Source organism: Bombus flavifrons, chromosome 12 (assembly GCF_040668555.2).
Source record: "Bombus flavifrons isolate JBK064 chromosome 12, iyBomFlav1_principal, whole genome shotgun sequence".
NCBI lineage: Eukaryota > Metazoa > Arthropoda > Insecta > Hymenoptera > Apidae > Bombus > Bombus flavifrons.
In genome coordinates, this window is record NC_138453.1 from 5,493,315 (window position 1) to 5,506,321 (window position 13,007).

At 42.1% G+C, this 13,007-nt stretch overlaps 1 protein-coding gene across 1 annotated transcript in view; it reads left to right on the forward strand.

Annotated features, from left to right (window-relative positions):
- LOC138185484 (uncharacterized) overlaps nt 1–13,007 on the forward strand; it is a 40,156-nt gene that overhangs the window by 20,026 nt on the left and 7,123 nt on the right.

Genomic DNA, 13,007 nt, shown 5'->3' on the forward strand with positions numbered 1-13,007 from the left:
TGAATATTTGCAAACGCTCTTTTGATATTACGTGAATTATATCCCTTCGTAGCGCTCGATAAGAGTAACATATATAAAAATTGTCGACCTATAATTTTTGCTAAAATACGAATTACCTCTGATATATTTCTATCGTTCTGAATTTATTCACAGAGATTCTCTGTGTTTCAACGCTCGTTTCACCTGAATTAGTATCATTTTAATGTTTCTTCAAAAATGTTAAAAAAGAGCAATGGGGAAACTTTCACGAGCAAAAAGAACTAACGAGATAGACCGACTTCTCCTTTCTTTTAAATGAAATGGTATATCTTTTTCGACCTTTTCTTTTTCTATAATGGACCTTCAAACGAATCACTGGACGCACGAGAAGAGGATAATTGAAGACCGTTTTAAATCCCTTTGTTACGAGGCAATGTTATACATACTGATGAGGCGAATTAGGCTCGTACGGTTACACGAGTGCTCGTAAACGAGAAAATGTTGCGCGTATAAGTACGGAGAGATTTGAAAGCACTGTCACGGCGAAAATATGTATAGACTTGAGTACAAAGAGATCTAAAATGGTCGTCGATGATCTGCATTCATAAATCCTTGCATTCGTCTGTGAGAATTCTTTGTCACGCGAAAAAAAGAAAAAAAGAGAACGCATTTAAAATTCACTATTCTTTCTAACCAGTAAAGTCCGTGCTTTATTTCAAATTTATGGAATAAATCTTTCCTCGAATTCTGTCTCTCGAGTGAAAAACATTTTGCATTTGGGAAACTTGAAAACGGCAGTCGCGACAAATAGCCACTCTTCTAAATTTACTCTAATATCTGTTTTCAATCCGCGCTGCAGACAACACCTATACTTTACCGCATCCGACGGACCACGATGATAAAACTATATTCTCAACTGAACCATCCCTATAGGAAACTAAAGATCCGGATCAAACTCTGTGGGGAGATTTCCATCGATTTAGGGAAATAACTCTTTACGTCCGACTATGGTCGCTTTATTCTACTGTCGCGGTTCAACGTGACACTAACACCACTCCGTTGTGGAAACAGAAGGGGCATGCGATTAAACGTGACCTTTCGCGCGACAACTCATTGGGTTTTCTCCTCTTGGAGCCTAAAACTTTCTGGATAGTGGTTGTCCGACCACAGGAGATAGGACGTGCATGCGCGAGATATTGACTAGAGTGTCTGTGCCAAGAGAGAAAGGAAAAGGGCGAGAAAGTAAAGCGTCGGAACGGCGTGGAGAGAGAAAGCCATCGAACGGAGTGTCTGGCTCGTGTACAAGAAACTAGCATGATGAAGAGAGAGTGAGGGGAAGTGGGAGGGAGACAAAGAGTCAGAGTGAAACGGAGCGAGAGAGAGCCGTGTTAACGATGTTTCGTGTAGAGAGGAGACCGGGCGCTGAAATTACAGATCAAGGGGTTTCTAAACAATTACGCTGTCGGCAGGAGGTCAGACCGAACAGCGTGAGGTTAGAGGTTACGGCTCGCAGGAGCCGAGGCTTGCGGCCTGCGGCTGGTTGCGGACGAGGGTCGAGGCTAACAGGAAGTGCTCTCTCACCGCTGGCCAATGGCCGGGTTGGCTACATCGGCGACTGGCTAGAGGAGCGGAGCACCACTCTCCTATCCTCTGATATTCCCTTGGGCACCGACCGGGTTCCATTGTCCCTTCAGGGCAAAGAGAGATAGATACGTCGAAGCGGGTGAATTTCGGAGGGCGATGGTAAGAGTGGGATGGTTTCAGCGGGTGTGGTACGGCGGTCGAGTGTGTGCTCCGAGGCGAAGGCGAACCTTACCGCGGCTTCCTCCATGGGAAAGCCTGTACACAACGTTACGCGCGGATCGATCGGTCGCAATAACCACAACTTGGAAAGTTCTCTCTCTTTGAATGGTCGGCAGGATTGGTAGCGATTTTCACTGACGCGGCACGAAGCTGGTCTCGTGATCATCGGGGCTAACCGGCTGATTGCCGGTCAGAAACATCGCCTCCGGGCTTCTCCAACGTAAGCTTTCCCTGACGCGTTAGCGAACCGAACCCTTTCAAGGTATTCCCTTTTTCTCCTTCTCTCTACGCTTGTCCGTCTTCCTCGCTCCCTCTATTCAACCTTCCTTCCTTTAACCTCCGCTTACGTCACTAAGTTACCTCGTGCTGCTCGTGTTGCACGTGCGAATCTGGTTTCTTGAGCTCGATTCAGGGTCCTTGACGTACTAGTCTACCCATAGACGGGACCAGGAAGCATGACCGAGACCCTTTGATGTCCGCAAGCAGATCGGTCTCCGGGCCATTGCTTATATAAAGCTTGTTAACGCTATCTCGCTACACGGTTGATGGGCGTACATGCATATTCGGTTAGGCGAGCCGAGATATGGAACACCGGCCGAGATGGTGCGTGAAATGTAAAGTAGGACGATCTCTGTTATCGTAGTTGCCCATATCTGAGCAAGTATCTGTTCGGAGGAACCAGCGCAAATTTCGTTATTCCAGTATACCACGATTTAACCGATTCTCACCTTAGTATCATCTATCAAAACTGATATACGGAAGAAATTAGAAAGAAGATAGACGAGAAGTGGGAATCCCACAATCGTTATCAAAATTCCATAAATTAACCGACCCTCGCTTCATCATCATCTATCAGAAATATAATAAAGATATGAAACCCAAGGAGCTAAAAATGTAAGAAAAGGAACAGCATTACGGAGATATGGAAGAATGTACGATGCCGATAGGTACAAAAATTGCCACGATCGAGAAGTCAGAGGAAAAGGAAGATGGAAGTAATCGAGAAATACGAGGGCAATGAAACAATAGACAGGGTAAAACTGGACTGGCCGCGTTTTCACTGGCGATTCCACGTTGAAAATCCACGTCTACGCCGTCAAATCCCATCACGGGGACGGCATAAATTTCTCTGGCGGCTGAAACCAACCTCCCTTTTCATTCCCTGGCTCGCCCGGCCCTATAGATACCTCCTCGCAATGTCATGACTCGCTTGCGTTCCCGCAACCGTGTCACACGAAGCAGAGAGCGGACATTTATGATTCCGTTCGTTCCTCATCATGCGTGGAGAACGCGCCTGGCTACCGTTCCACACTCTGCACACACGTACGCGTAGACACGGGTATACATTCACGGGCATGTAGCACGAACTTGCGTGAACGCACAGCTCGTTGTATATAGGGTGTTTTTCGAAATTCTAGTCACGCTGACTCGATTGCAATAATTTCTAGAAATTGAAGCCAGGAAACAAAATCTCGTTCGTCCCAGTGTCCCGAGGGAAGAGCGGATAGGTGTATATATTTTTTTAATTGGACCTGGTCGAGCGAAAAATTTGCAACGCGAATACCGTGGCTGAGTGTCGCCGTCAAACGAGAGAACACTGTAAGCATTAGTTCGAAAAGTTTAATTTTGTGAAAAGGCTGGCTCGAATAAGTGGTGTCTGCGATGTGATTGGTAGATCTTTCGCCATTGGAACTGAATATAGCACGCAATCGATTTTTTATAGTATGTTACATATGCGCGACAATGGTTTTAATCGTCGTTCTGGTCGCTTTTTGCTCTATTTGTCATACGTGAGTTCTTTTGTCACTCTGAAATTTGTCCAAGAGGTCTATAGATTTCCTTTTAGAAATCCTGAACCTGAAATCGAAAGGTTCGAAGTTCAAATGAAAGAAAAATACGAATCTCCGGATCGTCGCTCAGCGATTGAATCGGTCGATTCGCTTCCACTCTGCAATTTGTGTTTGTGTTTCAACGTCAAACGGCACTTGGTCACGGAAGAAATTCTCTCTGAAGAATACTTGAATTAACTCTTTAAGCGACGAGAGTGGATATATCCGAGAAAGTAGGTTTTTCATACGATAGATCGAGTGGATATATCCATCACTGTCTTTATTTGTTTGGGGGAACGTGATTGCCCGTTCGGGTGAGATCCTTTCCTTTATTTCCTTGTCCGTCCACTCTATCACCGATGGAAGCGTTCTTAACAACTCTCAACAACTCTCAATCGAGTACTTCCAGTTTAACTATCCTATAAAAAACATTAATAAACTCTCACACTATTATCTCCAATCTGTCATTCAATTTTAAAATTAATACTCTGATTAGAAACTCTATTCTTTATATATATTTGTTATTTAATTTTATTCATACATAAATATTGATTTTTAAAATATTAGTTATAAAGCTTCATGAATTTGTCGTCTATTGCTAAAGGGCTTATGTCTTTGGATCGCATAGGTTGATTTTCTTCTTAATTATGTCATATTAAATTACACTCTTAATCGCTAAAACTATAACGATATTTTACCATCGATACAATTTGACTCATCGTATTTTTCTCTTACTATCTTCATTTTTCAAAGTGATATATATTCGTGAAAGTAATATATTTAAAGTCATATGATACATAATTTAATCAGGTGAAATTGTATTATTTAAAACCCACTAGACATCAAAATAAAATTAGTCAGGGGAAATAACAAGTACCCTCCACTAGACGTCACTCGATAAATGCTCATCGACCAACGAAAAGTCAGCCCCCATGGTTAAGGCCATAATGATCAATTACACGGACCAGCGTTGTATGTTGTCGCGTATGGACGTACGCTGGTACGACTCGTTAGAGAAGACAGGTGGCATCCACGCTGTCGGGCGTTGCACGCGAATCAACTAGAAATCACCCGATCCGCGGACAGATTCACAGAGACCAGCACAATTTCGAGGTAACCTCGGGAAAGCTGTGTGGGATGTCCGTCAGTAGTGTCAGGAATATGATCCTCGACTGCTCGTCGCATCAGATTTGTCTCTGCGTCTTGTAATTAATTAATGCATTGATTTACCCTCCAGTTACGCCATTCGATTTCCACGCTTATGATTAATCAACAGGAATACGAAAAAAGGCGATTCTGCTCGATTTCGATGAAATATTCGTCTTGGTGGAATTTCCACTGGCAAATACTTGTGACAAAGGATGACAAATTGTCAAACTTGCACGAGGATTTATCAGGAATGGAAATATGAGTAAACTAGAGGATTTCGATCTGTGATTAATGAACACGGATTTCAGTTTTATTCCCCAACACGCAGGAAATATTCTTTTGAGATATAGTTTTTAAAATATGTAGCTATAAATTTATGAAAAAAAGAGATTTTAAATTTGGTTGATAGGAAATCTGCCGCTTACCTCGTGATATGAGTCCAGAATTGAAGAAGATACAAGATTTGCACATGTCGAGGATAAAATTCGGCTGTCAAGAGAATACGTACAGATCGTAGATACAAACGAAGTTGCAACTGGGACACATTCTTGGCAACAGTGCGATAGGAATCAATAGTTGAACTAGTTACAAATTAACATTCAACCGAAGGGCTAATTTGGATTTGAGCATGACACAAATCAGTAATAGTGTACATATATTTTATGCAACCAGTCAGAGTTAACCCACGTTTGTTTGACTGTAAACTAATACGTATACGTCACAAAGTATTAGTACGCTTCATCTACGGTGTTTCCATGTTTCCATCCGTTATTTACATATGTACGTATGTTTCTAAGAAATTGCCACCAAATCAAATTAATATCAAATTAAACTGCATTAGACGTGGTCGATTAAAATGAGCCTGGAAAACGAGGGACGCAAGCACGGCAGTTAGTTGTTCTGTTGTCTCGTAACAATAGAACGACAAGTGTCATTAGGAGCAATTTTCTTCGCTAAACAACGCGATGTTGGATGTTTTACGGTGCAATCAGGGTAACAAGCAATCACTCAAACGGATTAAACAAAATTTCGTAAAGGTTAGTCGGCCCAGGAAGAACGTCGAGGGAAAACACAGATAGAGACATAACGAACGAAAATTGGAACGCTCGAGCAGCAAAGTAAATCACATTGAAGCCGTGCAAAGGATCCACACGACCTTGTTTCGTTTCCTGTCACGGTATCGAGAAGGCCGACATGACGATGGCGCGCTGCGACGCTGCTCCGCGCTAGAAAAACGAATGCAAATGGAGAAACGCTTTCGAACGAGCCACGTCGATCCGATTACCGTCGCGACCCGTGGACGGGTGTCACCGGCCATTAGTGGGAACTCGAATTTCAAATCCCGTTTCCGTGATTACCGCGCCGGAAACGAATCCGTGAAAGAGAAGAGGTACGAAGAAATGGAGAGAGAGAGAGAGAGAGAGAGAAAGAGAGAAAAGAACAAAAATACACGGTTGGGAGGTGGTTGAAGGGAAAGCACGGATCTGTGACAGCTGCTGATCATTCCGTGGAATCCTTCTGTCGGTGATCGAAAAGTCGGGCTTCTGAATATCAATTTGTCCGCAGAGTTGCTGACATTCTACGCCATGTGACTTTAATCGCGGTTCGGGATTATCAAACGGGAGAGAGGGAAGTTTTTGGTCGCTTTATCAAAGTCGGCCCTCGGTAATAAGTCGTTGCTCGAACGAATCAAAGGAAGAGCAATTTCGAAGTTGAACCAAGATGAATATCGTTGGATTCTCATCTAAGGAATAACGAAATGTTTTTTCGAGGTCGAAGAAATTCGATGGAAGTTTGCATGGGACTTACAGGGTCGGTCGATGATTTTATCACCAACGATTAATCTGTCTTTGACCTTTCGAGTCATTCTTCCCCCGGCTAATAAAAGATGTTCGTCCCGACTGACGTAATTCAAAATTTCAGTAGATCGATGCAAAAGGCAGAGAACTAAAACTGGGTAAGATCTCAGAACCAAGATATCTTTAAAGATGGATAAGAATTCAAAGAGAAACATTGTTGCAAAGATCTCGAGTAGAAAAGGAACGCGATAGTCAGACAATCGAAATCCACGCCCCTATTGTTATAAATATGGCATCACCGCAAAAAATACTATCTCCATTTCAACAAATCGACCTGCCCTAGACCCATCCATCACGCATCGAATCGAAATCAAAATCCACGCGGCATCTTTCATATCAGCCATAACGCTGAACGATCCTACAGTGAACGGCGTTAGCAGCATGCAGTGTTCCACGATAATGTCGAGCCTTCGTGACATAAAAGGTGGCAAAAGCAATGAGGAGCGGAGGAGGAGAGGCGGAAGGAAGCAGTGTAAATAGAAAACGAGAGAGAAGGTAAAAGAGACAGGCGTAAGAGGGAAGAGAAAGAAAGAAAGGGAGGGAGCGAGAAGGTGGTGAAAGAGCGAGTGGAAGCTGGCAGGAGGGGTTAGGTTCGTCGGATGGGTCGAATGGGTGGTGGATGGGCGGTGGATGGGCGCTAGAGCGTAACCTGATATAGCTGCCAGCAAGCTGCCGTAGACCGGTATCGTATCCTCCTCCCGTTCCTCCCTTCTCTGAGTCGGTGTCCCACCTTCAGCTTCCATCCTTCTTTGCCTCCACTCTTCGTCTGACTGCATACGCTTCCTAGAGATGCACGGTTACCCAGGAATATTCCCAACGTAAATGCAGCATCGATGTTTTCTCAGCGTCGAGGCATGTAGACGATTCTCCCTGTCTTTCGCCTGTTCCTTTCTCTCCTCCATCGTCCATTTCGTATTCTTATTCTCCTTATTCTTTTCTTCGATCCTGGTTCTGGTTTATCAGCCTTTCGTTCTCTTCTTTCTCCTCTGCTTCGGATGTTACATCGTACCGATGCCTTTTTATTCGCTGATCCAGAATACAGCAGCTGTTACAGCCAGGAGACAGCCTAATAGGGCAACTGCTCGATATTCGCTCGAGACAATCGCGGGTCCTTCGACCTTAAACCTGAGCGTAGGCGTAGGCGAGACAATCCCCGGAATTGAATATCGTTTTGCAACGGCTGCCATCCGGTTAGAAGCGCACCGTCTTTTATCTTCGGTTGCTTCATTGCTCCGAGAGAAATTTGTAGGAAGTGGTCTGATTACGTAACACAAGGTGGCTGTAGAAATAATCTCGCTACTCTGCGGTAAAGTTTCTACGAAAGCCAGGCCGCAGGAATTGTGTCGGAAGATTCGAACGCTACAGCTCTACGATCATGTTCTACTTCTTTTCACTTGGTATTCTTTTCCGAATCGAAGCGCGGCAAAGTTTCACCCGGGATCTTCGATATCTAAAATTCATTGTTTCCGCCCTAGCATCTTCTTAGCTTAGAAGAATTTCCGAGCTTTCATCTTGAAATTACCTCGCTGCTCTTCTTAACGCGGAGAAACAAGAGGAAAAAGGAGCAACTATCGAAGAACTTCGCCGAGATGAAAATTGATTACGCGATTTCTCCTCTTTCATACCCTCCCCTAACGCTTGCGTTACGTCATAATATTACGCAAGGGATGAAAAAGGAAGGAGGTGCAACGAATAAATAGTAAAATAGCGAGATTGTACGGTCTCATTATCGCAATTCACCTGTGATAGTTATGAAATATTCCTAGCGTCATTACGGTTTCTGCAAATACACGCTAGCAAACTAAGGGCGGCGAGTTCCGCGCGGGCTATCAGCGTGTTTTCGCCGCACGCGCCGGCTGATGGTAGCTGTTGTGCTTGCTCCTTTTGTTCTCAGTTGTTTCGCGAAATTCTCGGGAATTCATTGCCGACACACGGTAGACAAATGCAGCAAATAGAATTACCCTACTCGCAGTGAATTATTAAACGCATATTCGTGATGTATTCTTAATTAAAGTCCCTGTGATTCGTCGCGCAGAACGTTGATGAGTACTCTTAGCATTACCCACGTAGGAGGGTGGATCTCATCGTGTGGTCGCAAATATTATGAATTTTAATTAAAAACAAACTAATCTTCACGTTCTTTTTGACAGTCGGTTTAGACGTCGTCAGGTTATAGGTCATTCTGGATTTAGCATTTTTCATGATAAAGAGATGGAAAGAAAGTCACGAATCGCGGTTTGTAGAACGTTTGTTTATTTATTCGCAGGCTCGATGAAAATGAAAGTTCCTGTGGTAGGAGGCAGTGAAATATTTTAACCACTATTCTACCGCTTTCTCTTTTATATTTCAGTTGCGTATGACACGATTTCATACTACGTTTCATAAAAACGCGATTGCCTTTCAAGGAAACGCTCTCTAATTAAACTAAAAGACTATTTAAAATATAACCTGCAATTTTTCTGAAAAGCACCACACAATACCGTGAAAACCAGGTCTATAGTATTCAAAAACTTCAATCCCTTTTTAAAAGTAACAATAGAAGTAATCTTACGTCATTAGTCAACACGCTAACTGCTCCATTAAACCACGTTGAACGACTTTATTTAATAATTTTCCTCGTAGATGAAATTAATTCTCGTTTAATAACGCCGAGTCAGTGTTGGCCGTGAAGTTTTATTTTCGATATTTACGTCCTTTGTTCCCTTCTTGTATTTTTTCCCGCGGAATTGGAGCGCTAGCTCCGTGAGTCACATGTAGTGGCAGCCACTCAAACAAGCGTAATTTCTCGTCGATCGGGGGTAGGGGGTGGGCCTATTAACCTCGGTAAAACGCACCGGTTAATTAGCTCCGCCTCGTCGATACTCGTTATAAACCGTTCTTATCGATATCATAGGTATGGAACGACACCATTACCAAAGTTCAGTCCGTGGGAACGGTTTTGTCCTCCGTTTAGGGCAACTTGAGAACTCCATTATCCTCGTGGACCGCTCCCTGCAGGCATTCCCGAAAACCAAGCAACACCATTGACCAAGATCCTCCAGAAGGCGGAACGAGGATTGTTGTAACTAAATGGCCTTGAACTCTATTAGATACCAGAATTCGGGTATTAAAATCTCTTTTTACACGTCCGCATTCTCCGCCGGTCGTGTCATAACGGCGTAATGCAGCCGATTAATGCTAAGGTTACGCAACTGGTAATTAGACGGTGTGGATATTCGTTAAGCGTTAATGTTGCTTGTAACGTGTGTTTATTATGTTGTTGGAACACGATCTCTAATGGGCTATCGTGGTTACGAGTGTTGGAATTGTTTTCGAGAATTGGAGGATGGTCTTCTGTTTCATTAGTGGGTAGATTAATAAAAAAAGGATTCATAAAACTAATGCATTAGTAAAAATCGTCATTATCGGAAGATTGAATGATATACTGGCGTTTTAAGGTTTAATAGTAGTAATTAAGATAGTTAGATCTCGTTGCTTGGATCGAACATTGCCGTATAAACTTGAAATAGCTGGATATCTTAAGAGTAGTAAAAGTTTGAACTACCGTGATTATCTAAGTATTCGATTAAGGGTTACGCTCGTGTAACGCTTATTATCTCAACGGTAACCTATTAGAATTATTTTCCAATTTTTCCAGAGTACATTGTGCTACTTGTATCATTTAGTTCAAGTAAAGAGTAGGAAATTATATATCATTCGGTTTGCTGGATTATGTATTGCACAAATCTTTGGAACTTAAGTATTTAAAATAGGGAGGATATTCGTATAACATTGATCATATCTTTTCGATAATCTATCAAAATTGTTTCATAATTTTTTCAAATGACCCTACATGATTTTGTCATATTACTTGTAAAATTTAATCGAAATGACAAATAGAAAATATTTGCTAAATAATATACATTTCAATGAATACATTGATCATGAATTTTACAAGCATTATTTACAATAGGAAACACGTTTGTTTAAAATCTCCTCAATAATTTATCAGAATCATTTTGCAATTCTTCCAAAACATCCGGTAACCTTTCACTGTATTATTCATAATATTTGGTCCAAATAACAAATAGAAAATATTTGTAGCGTGCTGTATGTCAATCAGGAAGTTGAGTCATGAATTCCACAGGTTTGACATTTTATTGGAAGACAGGTAATGAAAGTGTTACAGTCCATAGATTCGCGTAGCTTCCTTGAATAATAAAATTACACGCAAAATTAATTTCCTCGCCAGGCGCTTTTGGCGCAGCTTGGCGGCTCGTTAATCGCAGTCCGTTATGTTTACATCGCATTAAAATTACATCCCAACTTAGGAAATTTATAACACAACGAATTTTCCATCGGTCGATTCACGCGAGTGCACTGAGCCTATCTTTCACAATCATCAATCATCCTTGCCAAGAGATCAACCATACCAAGAAGACGACGCGAGTGAACAGTCAACCCTTTACTTTACTCTGCCAAATTCTCAAAATCTACCCTAAATAGAATAAGAATAACTCGAAGAGAAACTTTTTAACGTTTTAGATTTTTAACCTTCATAAGGAATAGATAACATATTTGTGATTCTTAGGGTTTCAATCCCATTCTGGTTCATTTGCAGATCTGAAACTGTATCTTAAAGGAACAAGGTTAGGTATCTGCGGTGAAGAAGTGAACTGAAATGTCACGAAACGTCGGAATAAAGACACAGCGTACTGATAACACGATTGAAACCCGAAGAATCACAGGTATGTCAATTTTAAATGTTACGAATCTTACAAAACTCTTGGAATGCTGATTACCGAGGAAAGATGGATTATCTCACGTCTTTTACGCTTTAAACTTTCCATTAAAAACCCTGTTAAACCGGTAGAAGCTGAAGTCAGTGGAAGTTGCTGGTAAGGTAACCATCAGTAGCGATTCACTGGCTGCAAATCTTGGAAAATCCTAATTGACTACGATTCGTTAATCCCGGCACCTCGAAGAAGATCGTCGGAATGTCACGTTAGGCGAAACATCCGATTCCCTGTCGATCTATCGATATTCCTGTAAAAATACGCTTTCGCCGAGCGTGGCTGGCAGCTCGTCGTTGCTCAGCCGTCCATGGCCGATAAAACGACGAGACGAGCGTGGCGGACAATTTCGTTTTCGCCTGACGAGAGTTCCAAACGAGCCCAGTAACAGCATCGGTGCCAGCAGCAGCCAGCATCGAACCGATCTACGTAGGATCTGGCAGCAGCTGCAGCGGCGCCCGTGACTGCAGCTGCATCGAGGTCGACCGTATGGAGGAGAGAAAGAGGTGTGTGCACGTGAAGAGAGAAAGAGAGAGAGAGAGAGAAGGGTGTGAGAAAGGGAGAAAGAGGAAAGGGTGCGGGGGAAAGGGTTCTTGCATCCGGCAGGGTGCAAGTGCTGACGTGTAGCAGCGTGCACGTATTGCAAAATAGAGGCAGAGAACGGCTGATGCAGGGTAAAGAGTGTGTGCAACGATGGAAAAGAGAAGCTTGGACGATGCGCCAGCCGTGCAGCCTACCACGTGGACCACCCGTTTTTAAAGAGCTTGTATCGAGATTCTTTTTGGACCGGACTACTGTCCGGGAGATTGCCTATTTCAAATCGTTCTGGATTATGAATTTGCAGTTTACATTTTACACTTCTAGCGGGACGCATGACTATGAACAGTCTGGCTATTGGGATACTTGGAATTCTTATACGGTGTCAAGCTATTGAATATTTTATCGTATATGTAGATTCGCATAAATGTTTTAATTTCTATTGGAAATGTTCATGAACTTTACATCCACCGGGCGCACCAGTCTTTTCATAGGTAATTAAGTTAGTAATTTAAAAAATTTCATTTTAAAATTTGTGCCGTAGAACTTGTGCCATAGCTGAAACTTAAAGGAATATGTTATATACCATTTTCAACTTTCTGTTTCACTAAGAATTTATTTGTAATTTTCAATAGCATAAAATTAATCTTCCAATTTAAAACAATTTTATTTAGATATGTTCGATCTTCTGCGTTAGAATAAACAAGTGACTGTATCTGGTAAATAATTGTCGAAATAAGAATTCCTGAGTGCAGCCTGATTTCACAAGAATGGGCGAAAACCGTAGAATTTAAACGCACGTATTTCCCAAACAAATTTGAGATGAAGAAAATAATGACTTACACCGCGATTCCCTAATTTTACTTGAGCTACGTTGTATTTCATTTTTAAAGAAATATTGACATTTTGTTTTATTGGCTAGAATAAGTACGGTAAAGCTACTTCTTCTGATACGTATCTTAATAAATTAAAGTATCCTTTGGTAGTTGAGTCTGTTGCGTAGATCCAACAGGTATGTATTGATATTAACGTCGAAAAATGACCAATAGGAAAATTGGCAAAGGAGGATGTTTTTAACA